The sequence below is a fragment of the Triturus cristatus genome, chromosome 1_1 (assembly GCF_964204655.1).
Source record: "Triturus cristatus chromosome 1_1, aTriCri1.1, whole genome shotgun sequence".
Taxonomy (NCBI): Eukaryota; Metazoa; Chordata; class Amphibia; order Caudata; family Salamandridae; genus Triturus; species Triturus cristatus.
This window is the reverse complement of record NC_140579.1, coordinates 386,207,841-386,233,913: the sequence shown is the minus strand read 5'-3', so window position 1 is coordinate 386,233,913 and position 26,073 is coordinate 386,207,841.

The following is a 26,073-nucleotide window of genomic DNA, read 5'->3' as shown; positions in this document are numbered from 1 at the left end:
GTAGTCAACCAGTTTTTAAACCCTGCAGACGGACATAATTGGTAACAGGTGGTCCATGTTAATTAGTAACTGATGGTTAAGAAATTCTACAGGGATAAACTAGGAATTGTGGGTGCCATCTTAAAGTGTGTTTTAGAGCCAATGCCCCAATTAAGTAAACTGTTGTCAAATAAATGAGGTAGGGTTAGAGATAATTGTGGCACTCCCGGTTGATGTTGGTGTAAATGCACCTATGCGGATTTACACTTAGGATAAAATAAGCGAAGCAAAAGCCCTCCAGTTGAGGTTAACCCACAGAATTGAGGAATGATAGCAGTACAGCCCCGCCCCAGCCACGTGCCGTACCGCGGCAGGGGAAGAGGCTGACTGAGGCATCATGCACGCTTGTAGCGGAGCACCTATCCCACTCTGACATGCCCGATCAGAGACCTGTCGTGGCAGTGGGAGGGGCAGAGCAAGGAAGGTGCCACCCAAGCCACGGAGCAAACACGCTGTTCAAGGTTTATCGGCTGCATTGCGTGCTTGTGAGGATTCACAGGTGCAAATAAGGGGCTGATGTCTCCATTTCTTGCAGCTAACCAATAAAAGGCGGTAGGACCAGGTGAAAAAAATGTGCTAGTCAAAAGTCCATATCAGTACACAGTGGGGACACTTGGAGCAGTGTAAATCCTAAGGATGTATGCAATCTGTCACAGCAAAGATTTAATGACGTATACAAAGGGTTGTAATACTTAAAAATTCACACGCTCAGGGGCAGTGGGTCCAAAGAGGGCCCTGAGAGTATGTATAAAGTGTATTGGTAAGCAATTAGTATTGTAGAGGCGAATTGATAGAACTGGAGAATCACAACACTGACTTCAACTAGTGTGGTTTAGTCACAAAGTCGTAATGCAGTTTGATCAAATAGTGTCATAACACCCTGGAGTGTGTCTTATAACTTGAGGTCGGAGAGACGCATCACGGTATTTTATAAGGTACAGGTGAGGTAGAGTATTGGCAGTCTAGGATAAAGACATGGTAGGTGAGGTAGGGTATTGCCATAATGGGATTATTGTATAGATGGTTGAGACTACCAGTTAATCTCCCCTCATGGTATGTCTTCATTTAATCCCCGTAAGTGTGTGGACAGACGGAAAATCCAGTGTTCTCTCTTATAGAGAGCACCTTTTCTCAAAATGAAAGGAGCTTCCAGAACAGTCCATCGTAAACTCAGCTGTGTGACCAAGGTCAACAAAATATGCACACATCTTGATGCTTGTTATCTGGCATCTAATATTGCTGTGTTGCTCAGTGATGCGAGACTTGACAGGTCTGATGGCCACCCCTATGTACCTTTTGTCACGAGGGCATGTGATTGTGTAAATATAGTTTCTTGTATTGCAATTGGTGTTTGCCTTTTGTGTCCAAGTAAACGTGTTGCACTCTTAAGGCTACTGATCGTGCAGGTGCCACAAGGGAAATGGCCCTTCACAGGGGGCAGGGACCACAATGTGCCTTGGTCTGAGGTATCTGATACCCTCGGTTTTGTGTGCACCAACATGTCTTCAATTTTGAAGTGTGTTTGAAAGCGAACTTAGGTTGTGGCATCGTTAAACTCCCAGATTGGAGAATGTTCCAATGTTTCTTTATAATCTTGCATATTCTGTTTGAATCAGCTGGGTATGTGGTAACACACGTCAGAGTGTCTTCTAATGGTTTTACGTGTTCTTCCAGTAGTGCCTCTCTATTATTGTTTCTAGCTCGTTTTCTGGCCATTCTTACACGGTGTTGTGGGTTGTCTCAATTTACGAGATTTTCAGAAAGTGTGAGTGCTTGTTTGTCATAGTCTGATACCATGCTGCAATTATGGCACAGCCGTAAGAATTTTCCATAGGAAAGATTGTGACATAGTGCCTTGGGATGATGACTTCCGGAAAGTAGAAGGCTATTGCCGTCTGTATTTTTTTTTTATGTAGTCGTTTTCAAATTTCCATCCACCCCCTGGTATAGTTGTTCACCGAATTGAGGGTAAAAGTGGCACATTGCATGATAAAACCGACTGGGATGTGAGCAGTCCAGTCCTCGGAAAGTAGGGCCACCTCGACCACATCCAGGGTGGCTGTTTGAGGGATGTTATTATAGAGGACCTCAGGCAAAATACAAAATCTTCCCCCGAGGACTATAACAGTATTGGTGATTCATCCAAAATACATATATAGTTGTCCCACAGATTCAGAACATCAAACATTTTATTTATTTTAATTTTATTTTTATCAAAAATATAACAAAGTGAAAGATAGTAATGTTTAAGAATGATTGTTTTCTTTTCTCAAATATTTGTCAACAGTACAAATGTACAGGAAATAAGTATGGGCCCATAAGTTATAGAACAAAACTTGATAAGGAGCAAATACAAACAATACACAACCCACAAGACAAAAATAAATCCAACACATGAACAATACTCAATACAGTAGTACAATAAGGTGGTAATGCAAAAAGACAAAACAAAGAGACAAAACGTCGACACGCGTTTCGGAACAGTAAGACACATGCAAATTTCCTTCTTCAGGGCGTAAACTTTTTAATACTTTCAATATTGTAGGGCCATCTGTATGCAGTGACTCGACCACCGAATATGTGGTGTAGAGGCTCACAGAGAACAAAATATAAATCTGCGGGAACAACAAGGCAAGGATTAAAAACTATCAAACTTTTATTTAAAACGATATAGTTAGAGCTTGACATAATACTAAGTGAATACCATCAACAACAAGTGAATAACAATATGTACAAGTGTTAGGAAGGATAGCCCAGTGCTCAGAATGCCTCAGCAACACTGATACCCCACCACGTGAAGCACACACCTCAGAAAGTGAGCAGTCTGAAAAAACGAAATAAGTAAGGCCGAATACCCAAGTACAAAGAATACACAGAGAGATAAGGAAAAGGAGATGTATACATTTGTAATCAGGAACCTACTTTAAAGGAGCAAAAACTTGAAAGAAGAATGAATCTTCATGCTCTTGATATCACCAAATATCCACGACATGTGGTATAATAGCCATCTAGTAAGGGCATACATAAACATACTTGGATTAAGCAGGAGGTCTAGGGTAGGGAAATAAAAAGAGCCTAAGTCTATTTATGAAGCAGAATTACCATGAGTTAATGCCGACCAGGTGATCTAAAAGGGGTCCAGAAGTAGGATGCCGATAAACACCTTTAATCCTACGATGCTAAAAACCTCCAACGATCCGATACATGCAGGGGATACTAGGGAGGAGGCAGAATAATAACCATGAGCACCTTATAATGTTTAGACAATGCTAAAAAGGCAGAGCTGGAGTCTGGCGATACTAGCGGGAAAAATTAAACAAGCGGGAAGGAGATAGGTCATAATCCAGACACGAAATGGAGCAATCCCAATCCGGTATCTTGTTAAGGAAAAGTGCGAAGGGCAGGGGAAAGATACCCGGGTACTAAACGTTATGCTCCAAAAGATTTGACTCTGAAAGTTAAGAGTGAGATGGAACATACTTAATAAAATGAAGCGAAGAAACGATAGCACGAAACGCTCAAGAGTATCCCAGTGGGAGGGAAGGGGCGGAAAGGATGAAGAAAAATATTACGTGCCGGCGCTTACCTGATTAATAAATTGAAGATCAAAATTGCGAGTTGGGCCATACGCATCCCTGGCCGCTCTGGTAGAGAGCTCAAACGATGGAGAATATATGGCTAAACGAATGGAGGGTGGGCGGGGCTACCGGATGTATTGGAGAAAGAAAGAGTCTCAGCAAGATACCAATTATGGCATCGAAATTTGGGTGGTGGAGGTTAAGAGTGGGGTGGCTGGGAAAGGTGTCAGGACACTAGGTTTAATGCTTTACAGGTGCGTCCATATTATTTATAGCTCCCCCATTGATTACCCTGCTCCTGCACAGCTGGTAAAAGCAGCCTGACCTGTAATGGAGCGAGCCATTCATAGCCTAAATGTAAAGAAGGGTAACGATGAATAAAGGGGATGTTTTTCATCTAATATCATAAGACAACTCGAGCTTCGCTCTTGTTGTCTGTTTGATGCCACTCAGAACTACTTGGTAAAAAGCATCCCCGTCACTCACAGACCTTTATCTAGAAGTCTGCATGTGATTTACAGCTGGAGCAGAGAAGTACACGTGCCTGGACCTGGAGGATAGCCTCCGCCGCGGCATAATGACTGCTCAAGAACTAAGGGGATCATTAGGATGGCGGAAAGCCCGCCACCGCCGGGCCTGCGGTGGCGGTCCTTCCGCCATCACACATGAAATTCTCACCGCTGAATTTGGATGGCGGCGGGAATCCCAATGTGTCCGCGTCCGCCATGGTTCCACAAGGCCGTCCGTTTCCGCCCGCCTTGGGGAACCAAAACACAGGCCAGCATTGCGTGCCGTAGGGATTAGGAAATCCCTTTCTGCTTGTCTTTTCGCGGCGGTCATCGCACCGCGAAAACACAGGCAGAGGCTGGATTTGGAGGCCCTTTGCAGGCCCCCTCTGTGTTGGGGGGGGGGGGGGGGGGGTGCACTGGGGGGGACCCATGGTACCACCCTGCATTTCCATGCAATGCAGGGAAATGCAGTGCAATCACTTTTAACATTGCGGACGGTGCTGCAGCCAGCACCGTATGCAATGTTAAAAGCCCTGGATGCACCCGCCAGTATGGCGGGTGCATCCTAATGTGTGTGGTGGGACCGCCGCATGTCTGGCGGGCAGTCCCAGCACCGCAACGATGGCGGGCGGACTGATGTCCATCCTCCATCGTAATGAGACCCTAAGATTCGTATAACAAGAGCAACCACCCGAGCAGAACCTGGGCACAGAGCAGCAGCAATAACAGCGCATCCAAAGATTACAGATCGATAAGCACAGCAGGCAGATTTAACATACAGCTCAGAACCGTAGAATCTCGGATCTCGAAAGTTTTTTTTAACGCCACACTGGGGACATGAGTTGGAAGTAGGGAGCTATTGAATTCATTCATCCAGAATGGCAAACTGCATTCAACTCCGGTATGCACTGTTTCCGAGGGCCTTTGCAGTAAACACGGATGCTAAAACTGTCAGTACAGTATTTTATAATAATAGTGGACCAAGTAGCGGAATTTTCCAGCAAAAATTAGTGAAATATTTTTGGAAAATATGCTTTTAAGGCGAAATGTTGTATAGGATGTCTCACATATTCTTCTTCAAGTCACCATTCATGTCGTGTAAAAAAAAAAAAAAAAAAAAAAAGCCCTTTGAGATACCAGTAGGAAACTAGCCTGAGCTATACATTTCTCTTGCTAAATATTTCTTTTGTTCAGAAATGATGTAAAATAGCGCAGTGCGAAATTCGAAGTAATTTCAGGAATTTTTTCATAATGTCAAATTCCATAAGTTAAAGTTTCTCCCAGGCCTTTTTTGATTATCACCGATTGGAAGGCTCAGGAAGTACTGCGAAGTGATATTGCATCAATACCTTACATTATCACTTGCACATGATTGTATTGTGTGATTTATAAAGCCTGCCTCTAATTTCAGCAAGAGGGTGCGATGGAAAAGCGATAAAAGGGCTCGAATTGGATAAAGAACTCGCATTTATTTCTCAAAATGTAAACATTTTAAAAATTTGCCAAATGATTAACTTGGGCTATGTGTATTACGTACGAAAGATTAGATTTTCAGTCCGAAAAATTAGGTTCCGATTTTGCCGTATCTGTCATTAAAAGTATTTGAGTTACGTTAAACCAAATTCAAATTTCAAAAGCTTTATTCGACAGCATGTCATAAAAGCAAATACATCCTAACAGTTCCATAAATACTAAGATAAAATAGTTTAAAAATGCATTAAATCATTATGCTGGCGAATACATCAGATAAAAACATCATCGATGAATAAAAGATCATAATGATCAACATTAAATATAATCAATAGACATTTCTTGGTGGCAAAAACACTCATTAATCAGCTTCAGTGGGTTTCAAAGTACGAAGGCGCAATATCCAAGCCCACCCCAAAAATTTAGCAACGGCAATTGCCAAGCAGGGGGTGCAATCAGATTCGAAAATTCTTAAAGCTTCCTTATAGCTACGTGTTCCCAAATTTAGGCATACTGGTTTTATCCATCTGCGGCGGGGGGCAATATAAAGCGGACACACAAACAACAAATGGCCGGCATCCTCAATCAAGTCTGAACAATGATGACATTTATTGTTCATTGAGAATGACCATTTGTGGGTAAAAGCTTTTACAGGGAGAGACCCTACTCTGAACTGGAAATACAGTTTCCTGTCCATAGGGCTCTCTATAATATCCCAATATGCCTCATAAGATGGTAGAAGTTTTATATCAAAAAAACGGCCAGTCAGATTTGAGCCTAGGCCAGTATGGGAGGCAGATGTTAAGGTCATGTCCCAATACAATTTCTTAAGGATTGACTTTGATGGGATTCTTGCACTGTTTGCATCATTCCATAGAAACCCTAGCTCCAATTTTATGAGCAGGTTCTTGATTTCTTTTAGCCAAGTAATGGAATGGAAACAATCAGCCCTGATTATGTCCTTCAGGGCACTAGCATAATGTTCAAGTTCCGGCGTTGTCATGATCCGCCGCCAGTAAAGAAGTGGACGTAATCGTGCCAAATCCTCAATTTTTTTCCTCCCTAGGTCGTATTTTAGTGGAATCGTAGGGGTACTTTGGGGAACGCCTGTTAGGCTGCGCAGGAATTTATTTTCAGCCAGCTGTAAGCTACTTAAATTTGCAAACCCCCATAGCTCAGAGCCATACAGCGATGCACTAATAACTTTCATATTATAAATTTCTAATGCAGGCCTAATTGGCTTAGTCAATGAAGATCTGTGCTTGGATATGATTGCGCCTGCAAGCTGGTGGAATTTTAAGACAGTCATATCTATATGATTTGACCATTTCATATTATGTTGGAGCGATAGTCCCAGATATGTAAAAGCCTCGACCTGTTCCAATGGAATACCATTGTATTTAATTACCCCTTTAGAACTTTTCCGTTGGTTTAAACACATAAATTTAGTTTTAGAGGAGTTTATCTCTAAACCCCGATCCTTGCAAAATTCAGCGAATACATTTAGCGCTTTCTGCAATCCGCTTGGGGTTCGTGAGACCAACAACGTGTCGTCCGCGAACATGAGAACAGGCACTTTAGATCCTGCTAGGATTGGGGCGTCAGTAGGGGATTTGTCGAGGTAATCGACTATCCCGTTAATATATAAAGAAAACAATGTCGGTGCCAGGACACAACCCTGACGAACACCCCGTTCAACAGGAAATGGGTCCGTCACCTCCCCCTGGCTTCCCCATCTAATTTGCGCGAAGTTGTTCTGATGTAAGCGGACGAGTAAGGTTAGTAATTCCGGGGCCATGCCAGCCTGGGCAAGAACCTCCCAAAGTTTATGGCGAGGAACCAGGTCGAATGCTGATCGCAGGTCAATGAAAACTGCGTAAAGAGTCCCTTTGGACAACTTCACATTCCTCCAGTAGAGAGCTAAAAAGTAAAAAACCTGATCAATAGAACTGGTGCAAGGTCTAAATCCGGCTTGGTATGGTGACAAAATGTTGTTATCCTCGACCCATGACTGGAGTTTATTTTGTACCAATCGGCCTATTAGTTTTTGCACTGAGTCTATGAGACTAATAGGTCTATAATTACTTGGGAGTGATTTGTCACCCTTTTTGTAGACCGGGATTATTTCTGCACCAGTCCATGAAGAAGGGACAGGTGCGCCCATAGCCACTGAATTTGCTAACCACTGAAGGTATTGGCACCAAGATGATCTATCTGTTAAAAACACATCCGCAGGAATACCATCCATTCCGGGTGCACGTCCCGCTGTTATACTTTCCAAAGCTAGGTTGACCTCTTTAATTGAAAAAACTTGTGTTTGGAAATAAACAGAAGGAGGGAGAGATTGCTCTTCTGCGGAGGGGACAGAAGCATACTGTGGTTTAAAAAAGTCAACCCATTGGTTTTTTGCCACGTGGTTTTGTGGGGAGGATGCAGAACCACCTCTACCCCACTTTAATGTGGCCCAGAATCGTTTTTGGTCCTTAGCCAAGCATGCGGATTTCAAATCTTGCCACTGATTCTCGTCCCAATCCTTCTTAGCTATTACCTGAGCTTGCCTATAGAGCTTCCTGGCTGATCTCACTTCATCCGCTACTCCTGATCTCAGAGCAACACTCAGGTTCTTGCGGGCTGTTTTGCAGGATTTGTTAAACCATCCCTCTTCAGGTGGACAACCCTTAGTATTTTTCCCACCACTAGGGGGTTTCATAAAAAACCCTTGCAATTTAGTAAAGAAAATGTTATGGGCCTTGAGCATCACTAAATAGAAATCAGGGTTAGTAGATTTAGGGGCTAAATTGGCCACCTCACAGATGACAGTTTCCTTGAGGTCATTTAAGGTTTCCGTCTTCTCAACAAATCTATCCCATTTGACGTGACGCATGTTGTTTGATGTAACAATGTCCATAGTTACTTTCCCCCCCTCAATTTTGCTTCCTCTCGGGGTGTTTGGAAGATGTAACTCTAAATGCAAGGGATTATGATCACTTTCGTCCCGCGTGATTACGGACATGTCCTTCAGTCTACTCCATACTCTAATATCCACCAATAAATAGTCGATTCGACTGGCAGACCTTCCATTATCAAATGTGCTAGCACCCAACTGATCTGATTTAGTGCGCCCATTTGCGGCTCTAAGCCCTCTTTCTAGACAAAGGGCTTTGAGTTGGATCGCTGCAGCAGACCATTTCTTAACTGAGGGAAGGTCCAACTGGGGAATACCCCACCTATTGTCCTCTTCAATAGCAAGGAATCGATCCTCCGGACCAAGAGGCTCAAAGGTTGTGTTAAAATCTCCTCCAACAATTTTTATTATATTATGCGGGAGCTCTGCAAGCTGGTGATCCAGGACATTTATCACCTCTGGCGAGGAACCCCCAACCATCCCTCGCGCATAAATGTTAAATATAGCCATGCTGTTATTGTTAGGCCAGTTTAAAATTAAAGACATAACATCTAACGATGGGAGATTGGGTTGAGTGATTTTGCAGCATAATGACTGTCGTACCCATATTATCAAACCACCGAGTGGTCGGCCTTTAGCTTTTTTAGTAGCAGGTATACAAAAATTTAGAAATCCAGGGCGGAAGACAGGGGCCACAGACCAAGATTCTTGGAATAGTATAATGTCAAATTGATCCACAAAGCTACTCCATATACCGGAATGTAACTTGTTATTTATACCTGCAATATTCCAGGATAGGATAGCTAGCTCTGAGTCGGATACGAAAGGACAAGAAGAATATTTAATCAATGGTCCTATAGTCTCACCAATTCCCATATCATGGCAATCGCTAGCGGGACTTAAGTTATCTGATGCAAGATTTGTCAGTGAATCAAATTCTAGAAGATCAGGTAAAATATAAGTCTGTAGTTCCTGTATCTCACCTGATTTCTTGCCCAGACAAACAATGGTAGCACTTGAGTCTGCTGGTGAAACACTTTCCAAGGAGTTAGATGCTGGACACATCCCACCGGGACTATTTGAGAGTTTAGACCTCAATGAGTCCATAACAACATTACAAGTTCTTTGATGAATCCCCATTATCTCAGTAGCACTAAAACTAGCAGAAGGAATGGGGTCTGCTATATTTTCGGCCAACCCCATGTCCATGTTCACCCCATTAGGTCTATCTTTGAGTCAATCGCAGTCGTTTAAGCCCGACAACACCTCAAACCTGTTCTCCAGGCTTATGTTCCAGTTACTGGTAGAAACGCTCCTACCCCCTTTACTTGGAGACAGTGGCCACCCTGGTCTTAATACTCCTTTATGAATGTCTCGATTTCTCGTGCAATAAAAATATTTAAGGGTTAACGGAACAATAACACCTTGCCTTTGTTGCGGGGGACTTAAGTTGGCCAAAATATCTGGGAGGACATCAGGATTGGAAAAATTTAATACCACACAATCCCTTTAAATTTTTTCGGGTGATGCCCTAGCCATTGGACCCTTCTTGCCATAATTAATTCCCTAGCTAGTTTCTGCTTACCCCAAGGGGACATCTTCATGTTATTCACCAGCCAGTGCAAAGATTTACTGATCAGGGAAGATGTAGTTTCCGAGTTGTCAGTAGTCAAAACAGGAACATTGGTAAGTACCAATGTAAGAGGTTCTGCCTGGGGAATACATTGAAATTGATTATTTACTATCCGTACCTCGGGTGCCTCTATATTTACCTTTGGGAGAATTTTATTTGTTCCAGGTGACAGAGTTGGGGTGATCGCTTGTGCGCCACCAGTTTTTCCTTGCCCTCCGTTTGGAGGTGCCCCCTTTAAGATACGTATATTCGGCGATAGTGGGATAATTCTAGCGGCTTCGTCCACCGGTCTGTTTATTATGGCATTTAATCTAGCTATCTCGGCCGTAAGGTGGTCAATTTTAGCTACCAAGGGGGTTATAATATCTCCTATTTTGGTAACTATCATGTCTCTAATCTTATCGGTGAGCTCAATGTCTGAAGTTATATTGGTAGCTGGCCCCGGAGGATCTTCTTTCGTAGTAATTTTATTCGCAGTTGTAACCCTTTTCCTCCCTGGGCGGGACCCATTGCTTTTAGATTGGGGCTTTCTGCATGCTCTAGCTAGCCTACTTCTCAGGGGAAGAGCCGGTGGCTGAGAGTCAGCTTCTATAGCCGACTCGTCTAAGTCTAATACAGATTCTAGTGGGGAATTAGAGGCTAAGGGTGGACAGGAATCGGGTAGGACGCTGTCTACATTTATTAGATCTAGGGACATACTACTTGTTGGCTGTAAGGGAGAAGCCATCAATGCGCCAGACAAGGGAATCAATGGTGGAGAGCTAGGAGAGCATGATAACCCCAATGAAGCCCTCCTTTCATTATTAATTTTGCTGACAATTTGGACCAAGTAGTTGTCCATAGTATTGGTCATTGTAGGATTCCTGGTTTTGGACATTGCATCTATATACGGCGACTATATACAAATAATTCTGGAGGTGGTATCCCCAAGGGTACAAATGTTTCTCAATATCAGTACCTGATTCGTGACAGACCCTGTGACGTGGCTCAGTAAAACAGGCGACAATAGTATGGCCCAGCCCAGCCTCGTCCTGCCCCGGACGGCCACAGACGGCCCGCCCTCTGCCCGGGCTCAGCCCGGCGACGCGGAGGGAGCCTCTGCTTATGTAACGCCTCCGGGCGCGGAATTGGGCGGAAGTCGATAAGCAACGCTAAGGATGCCGGGAGCTGTAGTTCCCCCCCACTGCGGCCAGCGAAGGAAGGTGGCGGCGAGGGGAACACACAGCGTCAGCGTCCCGATGTAGCCTGGTGGTCCAGTGGTCTCCGCAAGGTAAGTTCCACAGTATGGTGCTAGTAAGAAGGTCCCCCCGCTCCACCGAGGGAGCCTCTGCTTATGTAACGCCTCCGGGCGCGGAATTGGGCGGAAGTCGATAAGCAACGCTAAGGATGCCGGGAGCTGTAGTTCCCCCCCACTGCGGCCAGCGAAGGAAGGTGGCGGCGAGGGGAACACACAGCGTCAGCGTCCCGATGTAGCCTGGTGGTCCAGTGGTCTCCGCAAGGTAAGTTCCACAGTATGGTGCTAGTAAGAAGGTCCCCCCGCTCCACCGAGGGAGCCTCTGCTTATGTAACGCCTCCGGGCGCGGAATTGGGCGGAAGTCGATAAGCAACGCTAAGGATGCCGGGAGCTGTAGTTCCCCCCCACTGCGGCCAGCGAAGGAAGGTGGCGGCGAGGGGAACACACAGCGTCAGCGTCCCGATGTAGCCTGGTGGTCCAGTGGTCTCCGCAAGGTAAGTTCCACAGTATGGTGCTAGTAAGAAGGTCCCCCTAGTTCTTTTGCCACTTTTCTGAAGGTGTTTAGGGTTTAATAATATGACTTTGTAGCACTAGCCCCTGCGCTTTATCAACGCATCGTAGTCAGGCGGGCAACTAGGGCCAAATTTCAGAGGGGGGGGGGAGATTTCGGGGGGGGGGGCTAAGTCTTCCAGCCATAGGCAGAGGGGCTGTAAGAAGGGGTGAAAACACAACAAAAGCCTTCGGGTGCGGCTGCAATTAGACGGACGCCAGCCCGCGAGGCTGTCTTAGCCGGGCTGACACACATGATGAGGGGGGGGGGGGGGGGTGGCTGAAGCCCGGTGAGCCCAATGGGTGTTGCGCGCCTGATCGTAGTCCATGTTTCTATTAACCATGAATGTATTTCTCTGAGAGCTGAATGGATCAGGCAGTATTTGAGCCTGTGACCTATAGCTAATGCGCAGAATGTTGGGTAGAAAGTTAACCCGCCTTTAAAGAGCGTTGCATTTTGCTTAGCAACATACCTAGCAGCAAAATCCACCGATGTAACCTGCCTACTATTGTTAGCTTTGAGTGCCTGTGATTTGCAGTTGAGAATTTTCTTAATATCCAGGTAAGCACAATCTTAAAATGTGTGCTTCGTAATGCATCTCAGCGCAAGGTCTAAAGTTTTGTCATAAAATAAAGCAAAATGTTTTGTCAGCACCATGCAGCTATGATGCTGACGAAAAGTGGTTTTGAGGGTCATTGAGGGTTGCTCCATTTAATGGGTAGAACTCCTGAAAAACTCAATGATTAACCAAAGTCAGCCTTAACAAGTCACCGATGAAAGAAAATCCACACTGTTTCAGAGGATTGCAAATATAATTTACACTTCCATGGCATAATTGCTATGAGAGCACATTATTTTTAACAGGCTCAGAGGGTGCTTTTACATTTTTTTCCCAAAATACATTGAGGTAAACACAATCTGACAGCGTTTCCGTTTACAGGTATTTTATGACTGATCATGCGGAAGATCAGTGGGGTTGAACATGCTGTTGTTGGAGAAGCTGGTTTTAAGAATGATGGGAGTGCTCGCTTTTATTTCAGAAACCCCTCAGAAGTGACATTTGGCCAGCGTTGCTCTCACCGATGAGTGCTCAGATTAATCTCTCAGATTAATCTCTCCCTACAAGTGTCATCGACCGCATGGGGGGACTTTTTGAAAAGTTTACTCAATCTTATACTCTTAATTGTCCTATTAATGTGTGTCCTAATGTAACATAACTGGTGCTATGTAAAGCGCTCTGATACCTGATTGGATTCGGGTCAAGTTCGCGCTATATAAAACTCTGCCCAAAAAAAAAAAAAATAAACTAGTAAGGAACGTCCTGGGGAGGGATTCGAATGCGCATGTGAGCGCCATATTGGATTCCTAACGTGTCGAGCCTGCGCTAATGTTATCAATACGAAAAACTCACAAGGTGAAAAAGGTAGACCTAAAATAAATAAGAGACATCAAGCATTAATGAAACCAGTTGGAATATGATACTCCGTGTACCTAATGTCGTGGGGGATTAAAAATGAGGAATAAAGAAAAGAGCAATAAGAGACTAAGGGGAAAAAAATTTATAGAGGACCTCTCCATCAAAAGTCACCAGTCGGTCAATTAGGTATGTTTGGTTAGTTTCTTCTATGAGACAGAGTAGTTTTGATTGATTGATTTATTTATTTGTTGACAAAAAGGACAAAAATAAATACAAACCACACACTTTACCTAATTGAACATTCCTGGATACAATGCATAAAATTAACCACAATCAATTCACTTTTTCCAGTTCGGGATACTCCAAAATTATTAATTCAATTTTTAAAATAGTTTACAGGACTTGACAATTTTCAGGGATAAAGTGCACGTGTGCCATTTGGTAAAAATAATAAACATTATAAATGGAACATCATCTAAGAATAATACTCTAAAAACAGACAATTAATACATTATCTTAAAGTAATATTATGAAAGCAAACAATTAAAAAGTGCCATAAAATTAATTCATCATCACCTTAAAAGCAACAACATCAATAATTCACAGTCTTAACAAATGTAACATTTACTTTGAGTGTCAACCTTACATAATTTCTTTTCTACTATAAACATAAATTTTACAAATTGGTGAATAATATAAACATTGACACCACTTAGGCAAAATATTAATGCCGATCTACAAGTCCTAAGTCCCATTTTTTTAAAGATAGGTTTTAAAATTATTTTCCGTTCCTTCATCATTTTTGGGCACAGTGTTACTATATGCAGCAAGGTTTCGTCATACTGCCCACAAAGCCGACAAATATTTGATGCCCATTTGGACTCCCATTTAGGGGTTCCATCTTTGGTTGAATAAATTCCAAACCTTAATAACATACATTTCTTCTTAATTAAGGGTTTTTGGTGATAAAAAAGTAAATAAGGTTGGGCCATCATTTTGTCGAAGCAATTGGCAATAGACCAAAAGTGTTTTTTTTTTCTCTTCTCAACTCATATTTATCCAACAATTCTGACAGCAAGGCGACGGTTGAATTAATTATTTTTTTATAATCCATTTTACTCCTTGTTTCGTCTTCCAATTTGGGGCAATCAAATTTTAGGAGACACTCAGCTAAATAATCCTGCCAGCTTCTAGAATATTCACTGGACGAAATCTCTCTCCAACACATATTGGCCAGCGTGCCCTCCTTGGCTCGAGATAATGCCAATAGTGTTTTTACAAATGATGCTTTACGCACAAGGAGCTGATTCCGTAAGCCAAATTCCAGTCTTAAATTGGCACAGGAAATCTGCCTAGGAATCCTAAAGACTGATTTATATGTCCTTGCAACTATGGCCTCCAATACTTTCACATCTTTACCCTTAAGAATAATAGACCCATAGTCCAATGAGGGGATAAGTTTTGGTTTCATGACTTTAAGTAGATGATCATAATTGGGGCATACTAATTTATCTCTTAATTTTCGAAATGCGAAGGCAAGAGAAGAACCTTTAGCCTCTAAGTTATTGAAGTGCTGTCTGAATGATAGCCGATCATCAAATGTAATTCCCAAATATTTATAAGTTTTTACACAGTCCACAGACAAACCATTGAAACACAAATCCTTTACCCCAAGATTGCCTTTTCCTATTAACATTATCTTAGTTTTTTTTAAATTAATTGTTAACCCATTTTGGGTTACATATATATTAAAAGAATGTATTAATCTTTTTAGTCCTATCATAGTTTGGCTAAGTAAAATAGTATCATCAGCATACTGTAAGTATTTAATTTCTTTACCCATTACAGAAGGGGAATGTGAATTTACGTCATTAAAATGGGTTGGGAGATCAGACATAAATAAATTAAAAAGACAAGGAGCGAGCACACATCCTTGTTTTAGGCCAAGAATTGTTTCGAGGCGGCGGGTAGTATGTCTACCATTGCCGATTTTGACCTGTACCCAAGTATTTCAGTACAATAATTTAATCCTTTTTATAAGAGTTTCTGATATACCCCAATTCATTAACTTTTTCCAAAGAATATTTCTGGCTACAGAGTCAAATGCGGCTTTTAAGTCAATGAAACAAATATACAATTTTTGTTTCCTACATATGGCTCTTTCTCCTAATAATGACAATAAAATCACATTGGTAAGAGTCGATTCTCCTTTCCTAAATCCTGTCTGGAAGATTGGAATCAATTCTTCTCTTTCCGCCCAAGACTCCAACTCCTCTAACAAACACTTGCAAATATTTTAGCATCTATGTCTGTGAGGGTCATTAAACGATAATTTGCAGGATTCTCCTGGGGCCCACTTTGTAGATCGGTTGTATTATACTTCCCCTCCATGAATCCGGAATACAGCCTGTCTTACGAATTTCATTGAAGAGGACCGTTAATAACTCTGGCCAATACTCAGTTTTGACTTTAAAAATAGCATTCGGCATTCCATTAGGGTCAGGTGCTCCATTTGATCTAATTTTAAGTAAAACTTTTTTAACTTTGTCTACCGACAATAACTTAATATTAGTAGAACCCGGTGTATTCCTTACACCAAGAGGGTCACACCAATTTATATTTGGGGTCAAGACATTCAGACTCCTCTATCAGTTGGCTTCGAGGAATTAATTTATTATTAAAAAAATGTATCCAGCTTAATTCATCTATATTGGCACCTGTATTTCTAAAATTTCCATTTTCCAAATTATTAATTATGCTCCAAAACATTCTCGGATCCTTAGATTTACATGCGAAATGGAGTTTAGCCCAGGTCTCTTCATAATACAAATGTTTAGCCCTTCAAATTTCGTTCTTATAACCCCTCTTTAATTTTCTGATTTTGAGCGATGTTAAAAAGTAGAATGAACCCTTTTCTTTTCTATACACTGATCTTATTGATTTGTTAAGAGACCGTTTCAGATATAATAAGCGATGGGAAAACCAACCTGGTTTCCTAGGATTCAAAATTCCACCCCCAAGTGGTCCCCTATTGGGGAATTTATTCAATAGAGATTCACATATGGTGGGCCAAAGGGCAATCATCGAGGTTCCGTCAGAGTATTCGACCCGCGCATCAAGGATTAGGAGAGTGAGAAAGTCAATAATATCTTTCTCTGTTTTCTCATTCCATATTAACCTTTTTAAATTAAAAGCGACCGGGGCCGTTCTCAATATTTTAGTCTCTGGTAAATACTCGAAGGGTAAATTAATCTTAATAACTTGTGGGTTATGGTCACTCTCAATCCTTGGCACAACCTCATAACTTTGAACTCGTTCTGCGAGTTTATCTGACAATATCGTATAGTCAATTATAGAAAGACAGTCGGCTTTATTAAATGTTGGAAAATGCTCCCTATCATACAACATTGTTAGATTGTATTTAATAAATTCACACTTAGACCATTGGGATAAAAGATCTGAGTGGGTTTCCCGCTTTTTATACGATAAAAGATGAGTATTAAAATCTCCCGTGATGATCATCTGTGCATCCCTATGATCATAATATAGCACTTTCACCATCTCCCATAACTCAATAAGTTGAAGTGATCGCACCTTTTTTTTCGAACTTAAATAAACATTTAAAATGATCAACGATTGACTGGCTATTAATTTAACACATTGAATCCATTTGACTTGAAGGTCTATTTCATAGTGTTCAACATTAAGATTTAAAGAAACATATATTGAGAGTCCCCCACTTGGTCGACCATATGCAGCTTCCCTGCACGCTGTATTCAAATATTCGTAGTAGCCGATCAGCGGCGTGCTGGCCAAATTCCACGTTTCTTGCAGAAATAACATATCAAACATATTTTAAAAACTTACAGCATTTACATCTTCTACAAGTGTATTAAAACCATTTATATTCCAAGAGCAAATTCTGACTGATGTTGGAGCATTAAACGAAGTACTCCAACATCAATCAGTCTCTGCTGAATTTTTTCCAGATAGAATAGCCGGGAGCCAACTCCAATCATCAGCTGCTGCATGAACCCCTTTTGATTCCTCACACACTCATGACCCTGGCTGACAGCTTTTGATTTTAATGCCACCTAGCCTATTTAGGGCTGATGATGGTCCTGAGGCGCCTTTCAATACTCTAAATTGGTTAACAACGTTTGTTTTGGAGCATCATTCTTCACTATGGGTATTAGTGGGGTAGGGTATTGCAGACCGTGTAGTCTCCATACCTTAATTCCCCAACTTTCAAATTTGTTAGAATTCGCTAATATTTTCTTTACAATATCATCAGTTAGCCAAGTCGTGATGGTTGTCTCCCTATTACCACCATCTATCTTAAACTCTACAGAATCCAGGTCTTCGGTTGCTACATCCTTAAGATCAGGAGTTGCTTTTAGTAATTTCAGAATGTTCCCTCTATTCAAAATATCATGTGAACCGCGAGTCGAGTATTGGGGGCAGAACACCACTTTTCGATTTTCAACTTGCAGTGATTCAATATTACTCCCAAGCTTTGGACCGGATTGATCAATATTACTCCTAAGCCCTAAATCCAATCTAACCATATTCCCAGCAGTCACCAACAGGGAACTATCCTGCAATTTAGGGGATTCAATATTACTCCTAAGCCCTGGGCCGGATCGATCAGTATTACTCCTAGGCCCTGAGTCCGAACGATCCGTATTCCCAGTAGTCACCAACAGGGAATTATCCGGTTGATTTAAATGATCAGGCTGCCCTGGCTTAGATTGAACCAGCATACGGGGACCCTCAACCTGTTCATTCTTGTTAGGATGCAAAGGAGGGGGATTTACTAATTTTCCAAGAGACAGCTTCTGATCCTGTACACGGGGCTGAATTCTCTGATTAATCTGGTCCCTGTGCGTAAGGGAAAGGTTTACAATTGTTTCAATGGCCATATGTTGCTCACTTTTTGAGACTTCTCCTTCGTCTCTGGACCAAACGGGCCCTGTTTCTTTTGAATAGGTGCGTATAATATTGTTAGACCCTATTAATTCTTGAACTGGAATAATCTCATTCTGGAAAAAGTTTTCAGTACCCTGATAAAAGAGTGGGTCTTGAATAGGCTTATCTTGACCTACCTGGTTCTCTCGGATTGACAATATCTGGGTTTTAGTCCCCTCATTTAGAATAGACCCTTCCTTTGACCCTTCACTTCCAGCTTTACTACATGGCTTAACCTTTTTATTGGCTTGAGGTGCAGTCGAAGAAGTAAAAATTGGGAAGAGAGCTATAGGACCAGAATTCAAATTTAATGGGCCGCTGTTGTTTGCAACCCCATTAGCTATTTTTTTTATCCCGGGCTGCCTTATTATGTGTTTTTCTCAATCTTTTCCGCGCCCTTTTTGATAATACTTCAGGTGCTCCTGTTACTTCGGTGACCGTAGTTACTACTGAGCTACTCTTATTTGAATCCAAATTTATCTTAAGATTAGGGGAGTGTAATGCCTCTAAGGGTTTCTCACTATTACCTACTGCAGGTCCGAGGGCTCCACTTTTAACACAAGCCTTCCGCGGGGGAGAAAGTTTTAGGACCAAAGGATTTTTTTTTATGGTTCCAGTATTTCTTATATCATCTCCCGTCCCAACTTCCCTACCGGATAATAATTTTACTTCGTGGACCATAGAACTAACAATTGATGGCAGATCAGAGATTTTATCAATCAATTGAGCACACGTGCAGGATATTAACTGATTTTCTTTATCAGCTTGAACTTTAGAAATCAGTTTAGTTAGTTGAAAAAGCTTTGCGTCAATTCCTACAACATGAGTTGCTAAAGTGTTTAAAATATCTACCTGAATATCTAATTTATCAGAGTGGAAATTAAGGGCTTTTGTTATAGAATCCATAGTATTAAGCATACAATCTCATACTCCACGCTCAGAATTGCTAAAATTATTTTCCAAGGTATCTGATTTTACCTGAAAATTACCATGAAACTTAGTTAAAAAAGATAAATCTGCAGAGCTAAAAGACTTACATTTCTCATTCAAATCCAACTTAACCTCATTACTCCTACTATCCACACCTGGAATCAATACAGACTTATTGATACAAAAGCTATTTTCCAATATTATACTGGATTTATCCAAATTAATAGGACAAGCCTCCCCGGTTAAGGAAAGATGTTCAATCGGGCTTAATACTAAATCATCTCCGTCACCCTTATTAAGTGACTTAAACACGTTATAATCGGCCTCTATGGGCACATCACTGACGTTATGATTCGAACCCGAAGAGATTTCAATTACCGAGCTTGCAACAGTTCCACTTTCTGTAGATCTTTTGTTCGACTCTTCCGTACCTAAATTTTGTTGGTTCTCCATCGCAAATAGACTAATAGGCTGTTCGATTAGCTGATCCACCATATTAACACGGTGGAATTGTGCTTGTGCTTGCAGCCTTCCAGTATATATTGGTAAATTTTTCGACAGGATAAGCACTGGGTCTTGAAAGTCTTTAACCGGCATTGGAGGCTTTTCCATAGGGCTGCTCATTTCCAATGCCTTAAATTGGCCCGTAATAGCTTTAGAATCTTTCAATGAGGATGAATGTCCAACAATTAGGTTCGAAACCAAGAAATCCGACTCATCCCGGGGCCTTGGTGGAGACGGGGCAAATTTGGGCTAAAAATCTTCACCCAGTTGAACACTATTTAAACACGGTGACAATACAAGAGAAGTAAATGAAGATGATCTGCAATCGACACCAGTGTTGCCATTATCCTTCTTATTTTGAGTTCGATCTTGCTTTTGAGTATGGTACTTAAAAAAGTAACTCTTAATTGACGGTTGAGCGTCAATATTGGCAATCTTCTGAATCTTCCCTGAAACTACGGGGGATAAAGGTGGTACACTCAGCTCAGCTGATTCAGTCAAGCAGACCCTTGATGTATTAGCCCCCTCGTTTTTTACATCTGACTTTGACTGTGTCCCCACTTTGGTTAATGCATCAAGATTCTGGCGCTGTTTTAACTTCGGCAAAGCACCATGTTGGCGACCGGATCTCATCGTTAACCAACACCTTGGTGTGACTTCAACAAGCTCCAATGACGTAATAGGAGATGATTAAGTTATAATTAAATTATACCAAAAACATCTATGGGATCCTCACACCTCCCAAACAGGACCCGTTGTTCCGTTGTTCTTTTGTTGATCTTTGTTATCCTTTTTGGCCTCGTCCACTTATACTTTGAGGGACTCCCTTAACCGCCACTTTTACTTTTACTTTTATCACCGCTACAGCTCACCTCCCAGGCCTCCAAGGCCTGACTGCCTCAAGTCCTGCCGAGCCCCGAGCTCCAAAGACACCGCAAACCGCCCAGACCTTCGGACCTTCAGCCGCAAAGGCAGAACAGCGGGGGAGACACGGCAACGGCAGTGCGACGACAACAGTCAAGCACAGGTCAGCACAGGACCAGCGGCAGCAGCACCCGCCAGGGAAAGGCCGGGAGGGACCGCAGCAGCGAAGGCGGCAGTGGCAATGGTAATGGCAACCGCGGGTGGGAGGACCGCCAATCCTCACGGTGGTGGTGGCGGCAGCACAGCAACACGGCAACACAGGATCTCCCGGCCCCCAAGTAAGGCTGCCAAGTCGGACGTGCACAGACACTAGCCTCCGGGGAAGGCAGTCGCGGCTCCGGCCGCCAAAAAAGAGTATACGCGGCTCCGGCCGCTGAAGGTATCGTTTGCGGCTCTGGCCGTGAAAGAGAGTGCACTAGCCCCGGCTCCGGCTGCGAGCTTCAACCACGTGACAAGACTCCAAATTCAATGGCAATGAATGATAGTTTGGACGATTTCTTTGATCAGAGCAGAGAGGGGTCACTCCTGTTGATTGCCAGTGTTTAGGCGAATAGAGTCTTTTTTTCACAGTTTATGCAGTTAATACACTACAGGTATTTTAGAGAGAATGAAACTCACTGCACTTACGGCAACCCACATTCGCAGACTGCCTTGCGCCTCTCACCTTCTCACCTCCTTTTCCACCTCCTCCGATGTCGTCTGCCCTACCACCAGCAGTCCCGTCCTCTGTGATGTCGTGCGGCGCTTCCAGCCGTTCAGTCCCGACGGAGGCAGACAGTGATGGAGCTGAGCAGCGGGAATGAGCCGGGAGTCGGCCGGTGGACGGACCGGAACCGGAAGCTCAGATGACTCTCCGGCTAGGAGCGAAAGTGAATCCAGCGGGACCAAGCGGGACCAGGCGGGCAGACCGGGCGGACTGGCGGCCGTAGACAGAGGCGGCTGTGGCCACGGGTGAGAGCGACCTATAGCGGCCAACAATAGCAAACAGGCAGCAGGCTGAGAACCGAGTGCGCCGGCAGGCAGCAGTAGCGGGGCTCCTCCTCCAGCGGCAACTTCCTCCAGATGACCAGTGAACCTTTGCATAGGGCCTTTCACTGGGCGGGAGCACAAGTTACTGCGAGGTGTGTCAGAGTAGATCTCTAGTGTCCTGGAGAAATGAGGGAATCTTTTTCACCATGGGTTGGAGGAAATGGTCACAGAATCTTGACAAGGTTTCCAAAAGGGAGTCAATGCCTTACCAATTGATCTCCCTGGTGGTGGGTGGACACCCTTGTGTACTTTAGGGAGGACGTGGAAGTAGTGTGTCCTTGGTTGAATATTAAGCAAAAATTCAGCCTCATTTTTACTAATCCATTCTTGGAATTCTGCTGTTGACACCATGGAAGTAATCTGGGTACTCAATGCCTTGTGGTCTGTTGAAATAGGGGTGTGGTATTTCCTGTCAGACAGCTGATTTGTAGACTCTGTGTCAGTCAATGGTAGACATGATGACTATTACGCCCCCTTCGTCTGCCTGTTTTATGGTGATTTCTTTGTTGTTAGCCAGGGATTTTATCGCTGCCAACTCAGTTGGATACATTCTGGAAGGTGGGGCCACTTTTGACCTGAGCTATTTCCTAAAAAAACACCTGTTCAAAGGTCAGTATTTCTATGAAAATCATATTAGTGGTGGGGGGAACCTTGATGGGTTACGTAGTCCTGAGTCAGTTTGCTGAAGAACAGGTTTGTCCTGGAAGAACGCCCTTAACCTTATTCTCTGTAAAAAATTATGGAGTTCATAATCATCCCGGAAGTTTTCTGTCCTAGGGTTGGGGACGAAGCCAATGCCCTTCTTGAGGACCTTGGTCTCAGTTTCATTCAGGGTTCTCTTTGATAGGTTTACAATGACTTTTTCTTCCCTGTCTGACTCCTTGTCTGTACCTGGTGCGGTGGGGGTTTCTGCCACTGTATACTTTGATGTTCTCCCCTCTTCTGCCCTAGCTTCTGTCTAAAAGACTGGTGTTGTAAAGTTGAGGGAAGGGTTGTTTGCCTTGCTGGAAAAAGGGGTATTTCCTGAAAGGGTGGCCTCCCGTAGTTCAGGAAAGGTCCTGTGGGGCCTCTTCTGCCTCCATTGTTTCTACCCCAGATGTCTGTGCTGGAGTTACTGTTGGAGGAAGAATTTCTTCTCTGAGATGTTTGACTTTCGTCTGACGATGTATCACCTGTCGTGACTGGGTAGTCATCCTTCAGATATGGGTACACTTTTTCTCCGTCAAGTTTCTTAATATCTTTTTGCAGTTACCTGCTCTTCCGCTTTGAGGTAGTCCTTATTCTCTTAGATCTCGTTATTCCTCTCAGCCAGTTTGGTTTTATATATTCTGACAATACGATTCCAGTTTTAAGTGCTTCTTCTGCTATCTGAATCCAGATCATAAGTGCGTCAGCTAGATGTTTAGCTGTATTAATGATCAGAATTAATCAGTCCCTTGTACACTTCCAGAGAACTGGGACCATTAATTTTTTTAACATTGCATCCTTCAGGAAGATACAGGAGACATTAGATACTATCAGTCCTGTGGGCGAGATGTTGGCCCTCAGGTACTCTGTCATGATGGCACCATGAAGGGTAATTTTCAACCAATTGTATTTAATGGCTGTACTGGAATTCCAGTCCTCAGACTGGCTGCATGATGGAGTTATTCCATCAGACCCTAGAAGAGAGGGGGTTTTCAATATTTCAGTCACCACGTTGTCTCCGAAAGTGAGGCCTAAATTACCATCCATTGCGGAGTAGGTTGAAATGCAACTTGTTTGCAAGAGTAGGAGGAAGGAGCGGAAATGGTGATGAGGGTAAAATACATAAAGATCACATACTCTATGAAGTGTCAAATGCAACTTCCTTGGTCCGCCACTCCCAGTGCTGTGACAGGTCTCTGAGTTGGCGTGTCCGAGTGGCAGAGGTGCTTCGCTACAAGCATGCATGATGCCCCAGTCAGCTACTCCCTCTACTGCAGCATGAAATGCGGCTGGAGCTGGGCTGTACTGCTATTATCCCACGATTCTGTGGGTTACCCAAAACTGGAGGGCTTTCGCTTCGCTTCTTCTATCCCAATTGAAATTCCGCATAGGGGCATATAGGCCAACATCAACTGGGAGTGCCAAAATTATCTTTGACCCTCCCTTATTTATTTGACAACAGTTCACATTGGGGCATTGGCTCTAAAACACACTTTAAGATAGTGCCCTCAATACCTAGTATATCCCTGCAGAATTTCTTCACCGTCAGTTCCTAATTGACACAGACCACCTGTGCCAGTTATGGCCTTCTGCAGGGTTTAAAAACCAGATGACTATCTCTAAGCCCTCACTTCCGAGGCACATGCGAAGGGGTAGGTCACTGGCAAAATTCTCCCATGGATTTATTTTCCAACAGCACGCTATAATCTAGCATTTTTTCCAAGTGTTTCCCTCGAGGAGGTAATAACATCACCCTCAATGGGTGAGCGATTCCCTCTTTGACCACAGTGTATAAAACCACTATCTATATGTTTTTTTGTCTGTGTGTCACATGTTTGTCCTGCTTGGTATTTATTACTACTTGCTATAAACCACAAACTTAAGCATGCAAGTGTTGCATTTTTCTACAAGTACTACACACTACTGCTTTTGATGGTGCAATTTTATGGCATTTTCCTTTTTATCTTTTCTTCCATAGGACAGTTATTGTACATCCTGCAGGTACACCTTCTAGGGTATTTACTGTTTGGACACTGTTTGTTTCAATCCTGATCCCAAACACTGTGTAGATTAGTTATTATTCTTTCGGTCATGACTAATTGCCCTAGATCACTTATCTTGACTAGATGACAGCATGAAACATGTTGACTTTATGATAAAGCACCAGTGAATATTGTCTCCACTGGTGACACCACTTTTTAAATAAAACAGGCATACTCAGATTAAAATTTGATTTGAAATTTGCCTAGTCTTTTTTAATTCACTACTCATTACACTAACACCCAAGTTTTTGAATCTACACAAAGGGCCCCAAACTTGCACTTCACATCACGGCTTTGGAAAAAGATCTCAGATAAAGAACCCCCTTGAGGGTATTGCAGCACCGGCCTGGCAAGGAGCAAGACCGATAATGGAGAATGACACCTGCAAAGGTTTGGAAGGGCCCTATTTTCAACCAGGAACCACTCCCCATCTACTGGCTGCTTGGTCACTGACGTATTCCCCCTTTTTCTTCCCCTTTGGAACAGCATACCTCATTATTTCTAGAATTACAGTGGAGCATGTATGCTGGACCTTTATGCATTCTAGGTCCCTTATTTTTGTGATTAATGGTTCCTTCTGCGACACTCATTCTTAGTGGATGTTTCCACAGTTTCATCATGCTTTGGCGAAGTTAAAACTAATATACATTCATCATCATCCTCAGACCTGTTATCCTCTAATGACTTTACCACCATTGAACTACTCTGTTTCTGCCCTGAATTTGATTTACATACATGCTCTAAGTGTCCTTTCTCCCCACACTTAAAACAGGTTTGGTTGAGAGCATTGCAAAATTTTGCATTACTCAAGTGAGACTTGCTGCCACATCGGAAACACAATACATCAGTCTTATTCCAAGTGGTCTTGGTGTTGACCATTTTCTGCTGAGCCTATTCACATCCTGTTTGAGACAATTGTTTGTCAGACTGTTTGGAGATCATTTGAACCACTCTGGATTTAGAACTACTGTTAATTTCTTTCATGCATTGCTCAGACTGTTCAGAACTACTTGCTATTGCCAATGCCGTTTCTAATCAGGATCTTCAGGGGCTCGAAGTCTCTTCAGAATTTTCCTATTGTTAGTCTGTTCAATTAGCTAGTCACGAATAATCTCAGTCTTAAAGTCCTGATAAAAATTACATGTGGATGCAAGTGTTCTCAGGGCAGCTACAAAGTCATCAATGGACTCTTCAGGAAGTTGTGAGAGCTGAAAAAATGTATGCCATTTCATAAAAGTATTTTTTTTTTTAGATTTATTCTCTTATTCAGGGTCTTGATGATAAACTCATACTTATACATGAGAATGAAAGCATCACCACCCTCACCCATTTCTGAAAGAACATTGACTACTTCTAACTGTAGCGCTTTTATTTAAAATGCTTCTGCCTTCAGTACCAAATTGTATATCAAAAGTGCTTTTTTAGGTTGAGCCCAGTGCAGCGCGCAGCGCTGCTTTTGGAGTGACCTTTAGAAATCGGTCTGCCCTTTTATTACACTCGTGCTTGTGGTGGCATCCACCTTGCAGGAGCGAGCAGTTTTCAATTAGCGTGGCCGCGCGCGCTCCTGCCGTGTGCTTAATCTTTCCTTACAGCCATCGCAAAGCACATGATTAACTTAGATGAAGGGGCTACAAACAACATACACTTACATGAT